This window comes from Salminus brasiliensis, chromosome 22 (genome assembly GCF_030463535.1).
Source record: "Salminus brasiliensis chromosome 22, fSalBra1.hap2, whole genome shotgun sequence".
In the NCBI taxonomy this organism is placed as follows: Eukaryota; Metazoa; Chordata; class Actinopteri; order Characiformes; family Bryconidae; genus Salminus; species Salminus brasiliensis.
In genome coordinates, this window is record NC_132899.1 from 23,989,195 (window position 1) to 23,998,716 (window position 9,522).

At 44.3% G+C, this 9,522-nt stretch overlaps 1 protein-coding gene across 1 annotated transcript in view; it reads right to left on the minus strand.

Moving 5' to 3' along the window:
• The window catches only part of mrtfba (myocardin related transcription factor Ba), a 40,536-nt gene extending 31,715 nt beyond the window's left edge, over positions 1-8,821 (minus strand). The window contains exon 1 of the mRNA XM_072668115.1: positions 8,658-8,821. The gene's annotated coding sequence lies outside the window, so the exon portion shown is untranslated. The remainder of the gene's footprint in view (positions 1-8,657) is intronic.
• Between the last annotated feature and the right edge of the window lie 701 nt (positions 8,822-9,522).

Below are 9,522 nucleotides of genomic sequence, written 5' to 3' on the forward strand. Positions count from 1 at the left end.
GAAACTGCAAAAACTCTCATATTGCGCACAGTTGGCGACCGTAGTTATGAAGGGTGTGTCTATGTTTGTTATTGTAACCTGGCATTTAGCCTCTGCTTTATAGATCTTGTTATCGGAACAACTTGGGTATTTCTATGGAGTTTCCCCTCTGTATTTGCCACATTCAAACCAAAATCGGGAGCATTTATTTATTCCGTCAGTCATTCTTCAAGATTGCTTCCTCCTGGTCAGGGCTGCGGTGGGTCTGGAGCCTCCCTGGCGTCACTGGGTGCAAGGCAGGAACACCCTGGACAGGGCATCAGTCCAGGCACCCATTCATTTATACACTCACGTCTAGTGGAAACCTACCAGAGGGGAAACCCCAGGTCCCTGGAGCTGTATGTGGCACCACCATGCCACCCAAATCTAATGTCCAAATTTCATAAATCATGCAACCTTTTAATTCCATCATAGGAAATGTCAGCTTTTTTTGTATTTTTACCCGGTGATCAATGACCAGAGGCAAAAAACACTAACTTAATCATTGTGGAACCATCACTGCGGTCACAGATCTAATCACGACAGCAACCCAAGCAGCACAAAGCGAACTGACCCAATCTGAAAAAAGTGCAGTTAGACGCAGAAAAAATAAATAAATAAATGTAATAAATTAATCCTCATCAGACTCTGCGGTTAACGACCACATCCTCCTGTCCTGTTTCAAAAGGAAATTTATGTGTTTCCGGGGTTTCAGTGCTTCGGCACGTCTCTCGCTGGGAGCTGAACCGTATTGGCTGTCTGCTGTTTACGCTTCAAGGGTAAAATACTCCTCTATTAAACTGACCGTGCATTAATGCAGGACCGCTGTTCGTCCTTCACATTCACGGTTGCTAAGAGACACTAAACTCAGAAAGGATGCAGAGACATTGCAGAGCTTTCTGAGATAAAGCTGAGCACTTTCAACACAAATCCAGGGTTAAAGCTGACCTGGACGTGAAGGTGTCTGCTCATACCTCCCTTACTGGTCATTCTAGTCTAACTTCAATGTAAAACTGAGGCTTAAATCAAATATCTGCCGTGTCTGAATTTCTGTTTCTATCTAGGACATGGCCAAATAAGCTAATTTCCACATGTACATTTAAGAGAGCCACAGCATGGGGGAGCTGAGGGTGCTCACTAAAAAAAAAAAAAAAAAAAGCCCACTGTAGTAGCGAGTTCAGGACTGTTGCTACTGTCCCTAGGAGTGGGTGTCCTGTTAAGATCATTTTGCAACATGCAGACCTACAAGAGGTGAGAAAGACCCAAGAGTAACAACAAAAATATCTACAAACTGCAAAACCCCTCCATGTACATGTGTTCACCAATACAAAACCCCTGAACAAGAACAAGAAACACTGCTGTCCTAAAAAATCTGTAAAGCATGGTAGAGGAAGCACCATGGTCTGGGCCTGAGTTTCAGGGCCTGGACTCCTTGCAATCATTGACAGAACAACAAACTCAAAGATGCATGAAAACATTTTAAAACAGAATGTAAGAGCAGCAGTTCATGACCTCAAGCTGAAGAGACGTTGGGTTATGCAACAGGACAATGACCCAAATCATATGAATAAATCAACTAAAGAATGGTTGAGAAAAAACTCTGGACCCTAAAGAGATGCTGGCCGTGACCTGAAGAGGTCTGTGCACGCAAAGCAATGTAATACTGATGAACTGAAACACATTTGCAGAGAGGAATGGCCCAAAACCTTCCCTTCAACTCTGTGCAAATCCTATTTGCTGCTACAGGAAATAGACTGCTACAAGCTATGAAAACCAAGGGATCACTTACTTTCTTTAGCCTGCACTGTGGATGTTTAGTCAAATGTGTTTAATAGAAGACATGAACAGTGCAAGTGTTGAATTAGATCATGTCTAGAATTGCGCCTTAGATAGCAATGACTTCATATTTTATAGAAATCTAAAATTTTGTCTTTCAACTGTACGCAACTTCTTATACGCTTGTGCATCATCCCACTTGTAGATATGATTTCATTGGCTGTTTTGGGGGCAATTACAAATCTTTACTGTACCATTCGTGAAGTGGGGCTTTTTCATAGAAGAGGTCCCGAGCAGGTAGCATGATAAAAAAAAGGTATTTTAGTAATGTCAACATCTCAACAAGAGCCCAACATTAGCTGTAGAGCTGACTGGTTAAAATAATACAACAACAAACGTCTGAAAACCCCAAAAAACTACATAAAAGTATAAAGTGGCTCTTCAGCCTCTCAACAAACCTGCCTATTTGTAATTATTCTATAATTACAGAAATCACGAACAGGCCTGAATCAGCGTAAACCTCACCTGAGGTCACCTGAATAATTCTAGATATTTTTATTTGGAGAGGTCATCTCCACATGCTCAGGCTTAGCCTCTTTCACACTCTCTGAAACTATACAAAACAAGAGCTGTGTAAGAACCTGATCTTCAGCTGTGGCTTAAGAGGCATCAATGGCAGGCCTGCACAGAAGAGAGACAAATATGAGGCATGACTAATCACCCCGCTAATATCAAAGTTCTGAATAATCGGAGCAAGCCAAGTCCAGATGGAAAGTCTTTTCCTGCCGGTCTGCAGGAAACAACTACCATGTGTTCATCAAAGGCAAAGCCATAGAGTGGTCGTGCAAATCGGTGTGACCCTTTGACGACACAGCCAATGGGGAGTCTCTCGTTCCAACGTTGGTAAACAAAGTCACCTCGTTGGTGTTCGACGGAGGAAAGCACTATGCTATGCTTGGTTTAGACGTGTACCAAATGAACTTAACTGAAGTGAAGTGAAATTTGAGATTTTCGGAAATCTGTTTTTCTACATAAACACACTGTTGTGAGCCGGTGTGCCAACTAAGCCAGATTTTCCAAACGGATAGATGGTAAATATTCTACTTTACTGAAAATGAGTCACTGATTCACTGAATCAAATTATTATTAACTTTTGAACTACAGAACCGCTGGGGCTGAATCTCTGCTAAACCGTTAAAGGAACAGTTCCCTAATGCCTTATAATAAATCACGGTAGGCTAACGTAACTAGACAATACTGGGCTTGGACTGTTACCAGTCTGACTGTTACCAGCACAGTCCAAAAACATCTCAACCTGCTTCAACCTGTATCCTTATGTTTTCTGCAAACAAATGGATGTGGATTAGAACACGGTACGACTTGCTGTTGAGCAACTGGAACCACTTTTACCTCATTCCGTCCACTGTGGTCCAATTAGAAAGTCGAATGCTACTACAAAGTGGGACGTCGTGCATGATGATAAAACTGCATTTAGCTTAAAAAATGTGTGTGAATAAGGTCTATGCATGCTGCCTCACTGACCACCTAACAGACGGGCCTAGAAGAGCCGATTTCGCTTACTGACTGCCTGACGGACTTTGTTCAAACTAAAAAACTAAAATACATTTCTCATACTGACGTTCTCAGGAATATGCTTAGCCGCAAATCTAACAAGTATATGAAATATGAAATATTATTGTAAAGGAAAGTGGTCATGAAGACCAGTACCGTGGCATGACTGCGTGTCAATCAGTGCTATCTGTATCGATAGCATGCCGCCAGCCTTGCCCAGAATCGGTACTGCGGTGTTAGCATCTCTACTGCAACTGCCACGCTCAGCATCACTACCACAAGCCATGTTCATGAGGTGCTGACCCCTTTACATCTGAACACGAGTAAATAGGAGGTCTACTATCTATCTTACCATCACATGCGTATCCTGACCAATCTGTAGTTTCTGTAGGTGTATTGATGAACTGTGATTTCGCTGCAGTGTTTGGACTGAACTGGAAACTGAATGATCAGACAGGTCAATCAGACTGGGTTAGTAGATCTGTGAAGATACACTCTTTGGTAAAAGCAATGGTTCCATTCAGAACTCAAAGACCTATTTAAATGCAGTCCTTCACTAGGGTGGAAAATAGAGATGCACCGATCCCGATACCAGATTTTCAAGTATCTGCCGATACACAGCATTGATACTGATACCAACTCTGACTTAAATACTCGATAGATGTATCTAAATCCTAAAACTCAGAACAGTGTTTACTGGTTGGTGAACTGCACATTTTAAGAGCTTCAGAGCTATAAAACAATGTTCCAGTTACTCACCATAATGCAGTAAGCAGTAAGCTTAGCAGCATAATCTTGCTAAGCTTGACCAAACAGCTTTTTAATTGGTGTTTAAAATTCACATTTCATTACGAGTACAAAAATATACTAAACTGCAGTGCGGCTTTAAAACAAGCTGCTTAAGTTTAACTTTTGGTTTTAGAAGCAAAAAAAACCAAAAAACCAAAAAAAAAAAACACCACATGGACAGAAAAAGTGCTAAAAGTTTCATTAAATTTCTGTATAAATGGTAATAACTGTTTAAGACTGGCTGTTTACTGGTTGTTTAAATGTTTGGTTTCATAAAGTATGCAAACAAAAATGTTATGTTAAAAAAAAAAAGCAAAAAGTATGGAGTCAGGATGCTTATGGTATCGGTGCTCTCTTTTGCCGATACAGATACTGTATAAAAAGCCAGTATCGGCGCCTACTCAACCTATTCTAATGTACTGATAGAACAAATCGCTTTTTTATGAGAACGTTAAAAACACTATGTCTAGAATATATGTGTTCCCTGCATTTACGGAGGTTACTGACGCTGTAAATCATGATGTTTTGACCCAAAAATTGACAACAGAGTCGGATGAAGTCACATTCAAACATGGTAGAATCCAGTGTGTCACAAAGGGCAATGAAATCTCCTTGCATGGCCTATTATGTGGGTGTACCTCAGGGCTCTATATTAGGGTCTTAATTTCAATGTTACAGATATTATTAATGATCTGCTTTGAAACTTGCTTCGTCCTTATCGGTCCGGCCCAAATCAGTTACAGCACGGTTAGCAGAGATCCGCCTCCATTAACTGAATCAACTAACAGATAAGCTGAACTCATTAGCTGTGTCGTTAGGCTCATGCTTATGGCACTTTTTTCCAACCTGGGCAGTGCATTACAGATACTAATCTAATCCCATCTATCCGTGCTTCAGAAAGTAGGAGGGGTCTCTCTCTGCTCTGCACGCCTACTGGCTTCTGAACCACTAAACATGCAACATCTGTCATCATTCATCCAAGCTGCTTTTAACAGATGTGCACATGTGTGTGTGTGTGTGTGTTAGTGTGTGTGTTCAGTAACAGACACGTGTTTAGCGAAGTAAAAAAGAGCTACGTGGTGCAAAACCAGAGCTCTAATGCTGCAGGAGTGTCCTAATGCACTGCGTATTCGCAGCAGCTGCATTAGCCTACAGATGACGAGCCCTCTGCAGAACCGGACCACACAGTCTAATCAGATTCAGAGTCAGCCAAGAAGCGCAAGCCGTGAATACAAACAGTGCACAGAAGTACAGAGGAGATTCCTCAACAGCTTATCTGAAGGACTTCTAAAAGGACTACTACTTACCTCAGAGCTTGGGCCTATTATAAACAGCTAAAAAAGCAGTGTTGTGGACAGAAGGCTTCTCTGGGTTAACATGGATCTTCTGTCGGCGGGTTCTGTTTGTCTCCATCCAATCAAACATGGAAAGCAAGCAGTAAAACCATTGCTTGTTACTGTACCTCACTTTTTAAGCACCGGGGCTTCTGGAGATCTACTGGCCCTTTTAAGGAACTCTGTCTTCTACAGTCCTGTCATTCTACTACAGCCAAAGGAACTGTGACTGTCCTAAAGTCTAAGAATTTTAAATAATATAAACAATGATATTCAGACTTTTGCTGCTTTCTGTAAGAACACAGGACTTAAGTAGTACATTTTAGTATAAACTACTTGCAGTACTTAGTAATACTTAACACTTTAGTACTTCCACTTAAGTCTGGAGCTTAAAGAACACTTCTACTCAAGTCACTTTTTTGACTGAGCACTTGTACTTTTACTCAAGTCTGATCAGGATAAGCTATTAGGGAGAAGCATCAGTGGGCACGTGAATAGAGAACCACCCTACAATTCAAATGGATAACAGTAGATCAGGCCAGCAAGGTGTTTTCATGTGGAGCCATCAGTCAGTGCAAATAATAAATCAATAACATTAGTGCCCGACCCTAGTCTTATCTCTTGGCTCCAAACACACACAGCAGTCAGGCTGGGCAAGGTAGAAACTCAGAGGTCAGCAGAGTTCAGGTGCCCGCAGTAACGCCACTCTGATTCAGCCTTAACGAGGAATACTTTGGCGATACCCACTGATACCGATACGCCATCTCTAGATACCCAGGGCTGTTTTTCCAGATATCCATGCTTCCTCTGAGAGCACATTATTGTGGTCAGACTAGTCCAGGGCTGCTCAATCCTGGTCCTGGAGATCAACCACCCTGCAGAGTTAAGCTTCACCCTGAATCTAACACACTAAAGGTCTAGTCAGGTGTTTCCAGTATGCAGTGGTCAGTGCCTACCAAATATGAACTGGTGACAGAGTCATGGGCACACAAGGCTCAATTATATGATCCACAGAGGCTCCAGCTCACAATTAACAGGCCTTAAGAGGATCTGCTGCTAACGTCTTGGTGCCACATACCACAGGACTCCTTCAGAGGTCTTGTGGACTGAGCTGTTTTGGCAGCATATGGAGTGCCAGCAAGAAAACAGAAGAGCAGCACCTTCTCGCCATGGCCGGCGCCACCTTGGAACGCAAGTGACCCCATGATCTTTGGTCCCCTGGAGCCCAACTGCAGCACTCAGCCAGCACGGTCATGCTCACTAGCACAGACAACGGTAGCTTGCTCTTACAGCCCTCAGAGAAGGTTGAGGCCGGGCAGTCAACAAACAGTAATGTCTGGCAACCAACTTGTACTGGTTATGGCATCCATAGCTCAATGGCTCAGAGCTGTTTTGACATCTGGAGGGTCGTGGGCACCCAAGGCTCATTGATGTGACCACTGGAGACTCCACTTTGCCATCTACAGGTCTTAAAAGATCTCCTGCTAAGGGGTCTTATGGAGTGAGTCGTTTGGCAGCAGGTGGCGGACCAACAGCATAACAAAGGGGTAGAGGTTGTGAGGTCCATGCTTTGATGGGTCAGAGCTGCTTTGGCATCAGGAGGGTGACCTACACAAAACAAGTGCCCCAGGACGAACGATGAACTGGCCACAGGGTCATCAGGGTCAAGCACCCAAGGCTTCTTGATGTGATTCATGGAAGCCCATGGCATCAGGAGGCAGAGGGGCAACCGACGAACCAGCAAACTAGCGACAGGGTCATGGGTGCCCAAGGCTGCCCTTTCTTATCCAACCCACCAGAAGCTCCAGTGTATTCATGCTGGCTAAGTCTTGCGGAGTCCATACCTCCAATGGTCAGCGGTGGAGGACCTACATAATAACAGACATGAGCTTTTAATGTTATGGTTGATCGGTGTAGCTCTCATACACAGCAGCGGGACTACAATACAGTATGTCCACATCGCGGCACGGTATCATGTGACCTGTGTGATGCAACATTTATGGCACACACTCAGTCCCCTTGAGCAGTGTCAGGAGGAGAGACACACTGGCATAAAGGAGTCCTACTTCTCCACACCGCACCAGACACCGAATCTCGAGGTGTGCGTGGCGTACGATTTCACTTACAGTCTTCTGATCAGACCTGCTGACTGACACTGGATCGGTCAGCACTTGTTAAACATGACATGCAGAGTGGTGAGTGGCCAGGGGTGTAATCAAAGGCACTGCAATATGAACTCACACACCTGGCGCATGACTCACAGACTGCTTGATCTGAACACAACCAGCCTCTATTCATCCACACAAAGGCTTAACCTCGTTTCACACACGCAGAGAGAGAGAGAGAGAGAGTGAGGGAGAGAGACAGGCAGACAGAGGAAGAGAGATGGGGAGGGGGCATAAAATGAATGAGTAACAGACCATAATTAATATTATTATTAATAATTGTTATTATTATACTAATAATAACATCCCAGATCATGCTCGTCATGTTTAAAGCTGCTACAAAGCTGAAGTTGACATTTTTTCCGAATTATCCGTTCCACCTTAAAAGCCACAGCAGTTAGATAGGGGCGCTCGTGCAGCACTACAGCGCATTACTACGGCACCATTTAAGGTGGAACGGATCATTTCAGTATGGAGCTGGTGATTAGGAAAACCCACCGCAGATCCATCACCATCTACTTACTCAGGTACACGAGAACATCTCACGAACCATCTAGCCGGAGCAGAACGTGCAGAACCATGTTGGCACTAGCTAGCTAGCTGACAGAAGTTTGTGAAGCACGCTGGTCAGCTCCCGAAACAGCTCAGAAATCCAAGCTAGCCCCTGAAGTGTCTGTACACTGTAGATCAGCGGCTTGTCAACACTGACCTCACATCAGGAGCCAAGCTCGGGCTTCACACACCTCTCCAGCAAGACAGGCAGCCGAGAAAGGGCAGCGGACACGGCCTGTGTTTACCAATTCATCCCCAGCTGAGCAGCGGGGAGAGGGAGCAGACAGGCCAGCTAACTCCAGCTAACGTGAGCGGAGACTGAAAATGAAACACTGCCAACCACAACACCACCACCACCACCACCACCAGCAGCAGCAGCGCCAGCAGCGCCACCACCAGCAGCGGCAGCGGCAGCGGCAGAGGCAGAGGCAGGTACGGCCGCTTCTCTTACCCTGTTCTTCAGAGCTGTCGCGTGGCCGCTCGCCGTACCCTGAGGTTTAATGCTCCATGACTGTCAGCCATGTAGGAGCCTTCGTCTGCGGAGAAACTGCGAGCTTGTGTTTTCCTCTGGTGCTGAAGTTTTTTGTGGAAATAAGATGGCCGCTGCTGGACTGGTTGTCTGAACTCAGTGACGCAATCAGAGGTCTGGCGCTGCAGATCTGCGCTCCGCCGGCAGGGGGCGTCAACAGGGGCACCATGGCTTTGTTCACATTACCAGGCTGGGCTGAGTCAAATCTGATTGTTTTGCCTTAATGTGACTCAGATCTAATTTTTTGTCAGGTCTGTGTGGACACGTCTAATCCGATCTTTTCTAATCAGAATTGAGTCAATATGGCTTTGTTCACATTACCAGGCTGGGCTGAGTCAAATCTGATTGTTTTGCCTTAATGTGACTCAGATCAGATTTTTTTGTCAGGTCTGTGTGGACACGTCCAATCCGATCTTTTCTAATCAGAATTGAGTCAATATGGCTTTGTTCACATTACCAGGCTGGGCTGAGTCAAATCTAATTGTTTTTTTTGCCTTTAATGTGACTCAGATCTGATTTTTTTGTCAGGTCTGTGTGGACACGTCCAATCCGATCTTTTCTAATCCGACTTGAGTCACAATGGCTTTGTTCACATTACCAGGCTGGGCTGAGTCAAATCTGATTGTTTTGCCTTAATGTGACTCAGATCTAATTTTTTGTCAGGTCTGTGTGGACACGTCTAATCCGATCTTTTCTAATCAGAATTGAGTCAATATGGCTTTGTTCACATTACCAGGCTGGGCTGAGTCAAATCTGATTGTTTTGCCTTAATGTGACTCAGATCAGA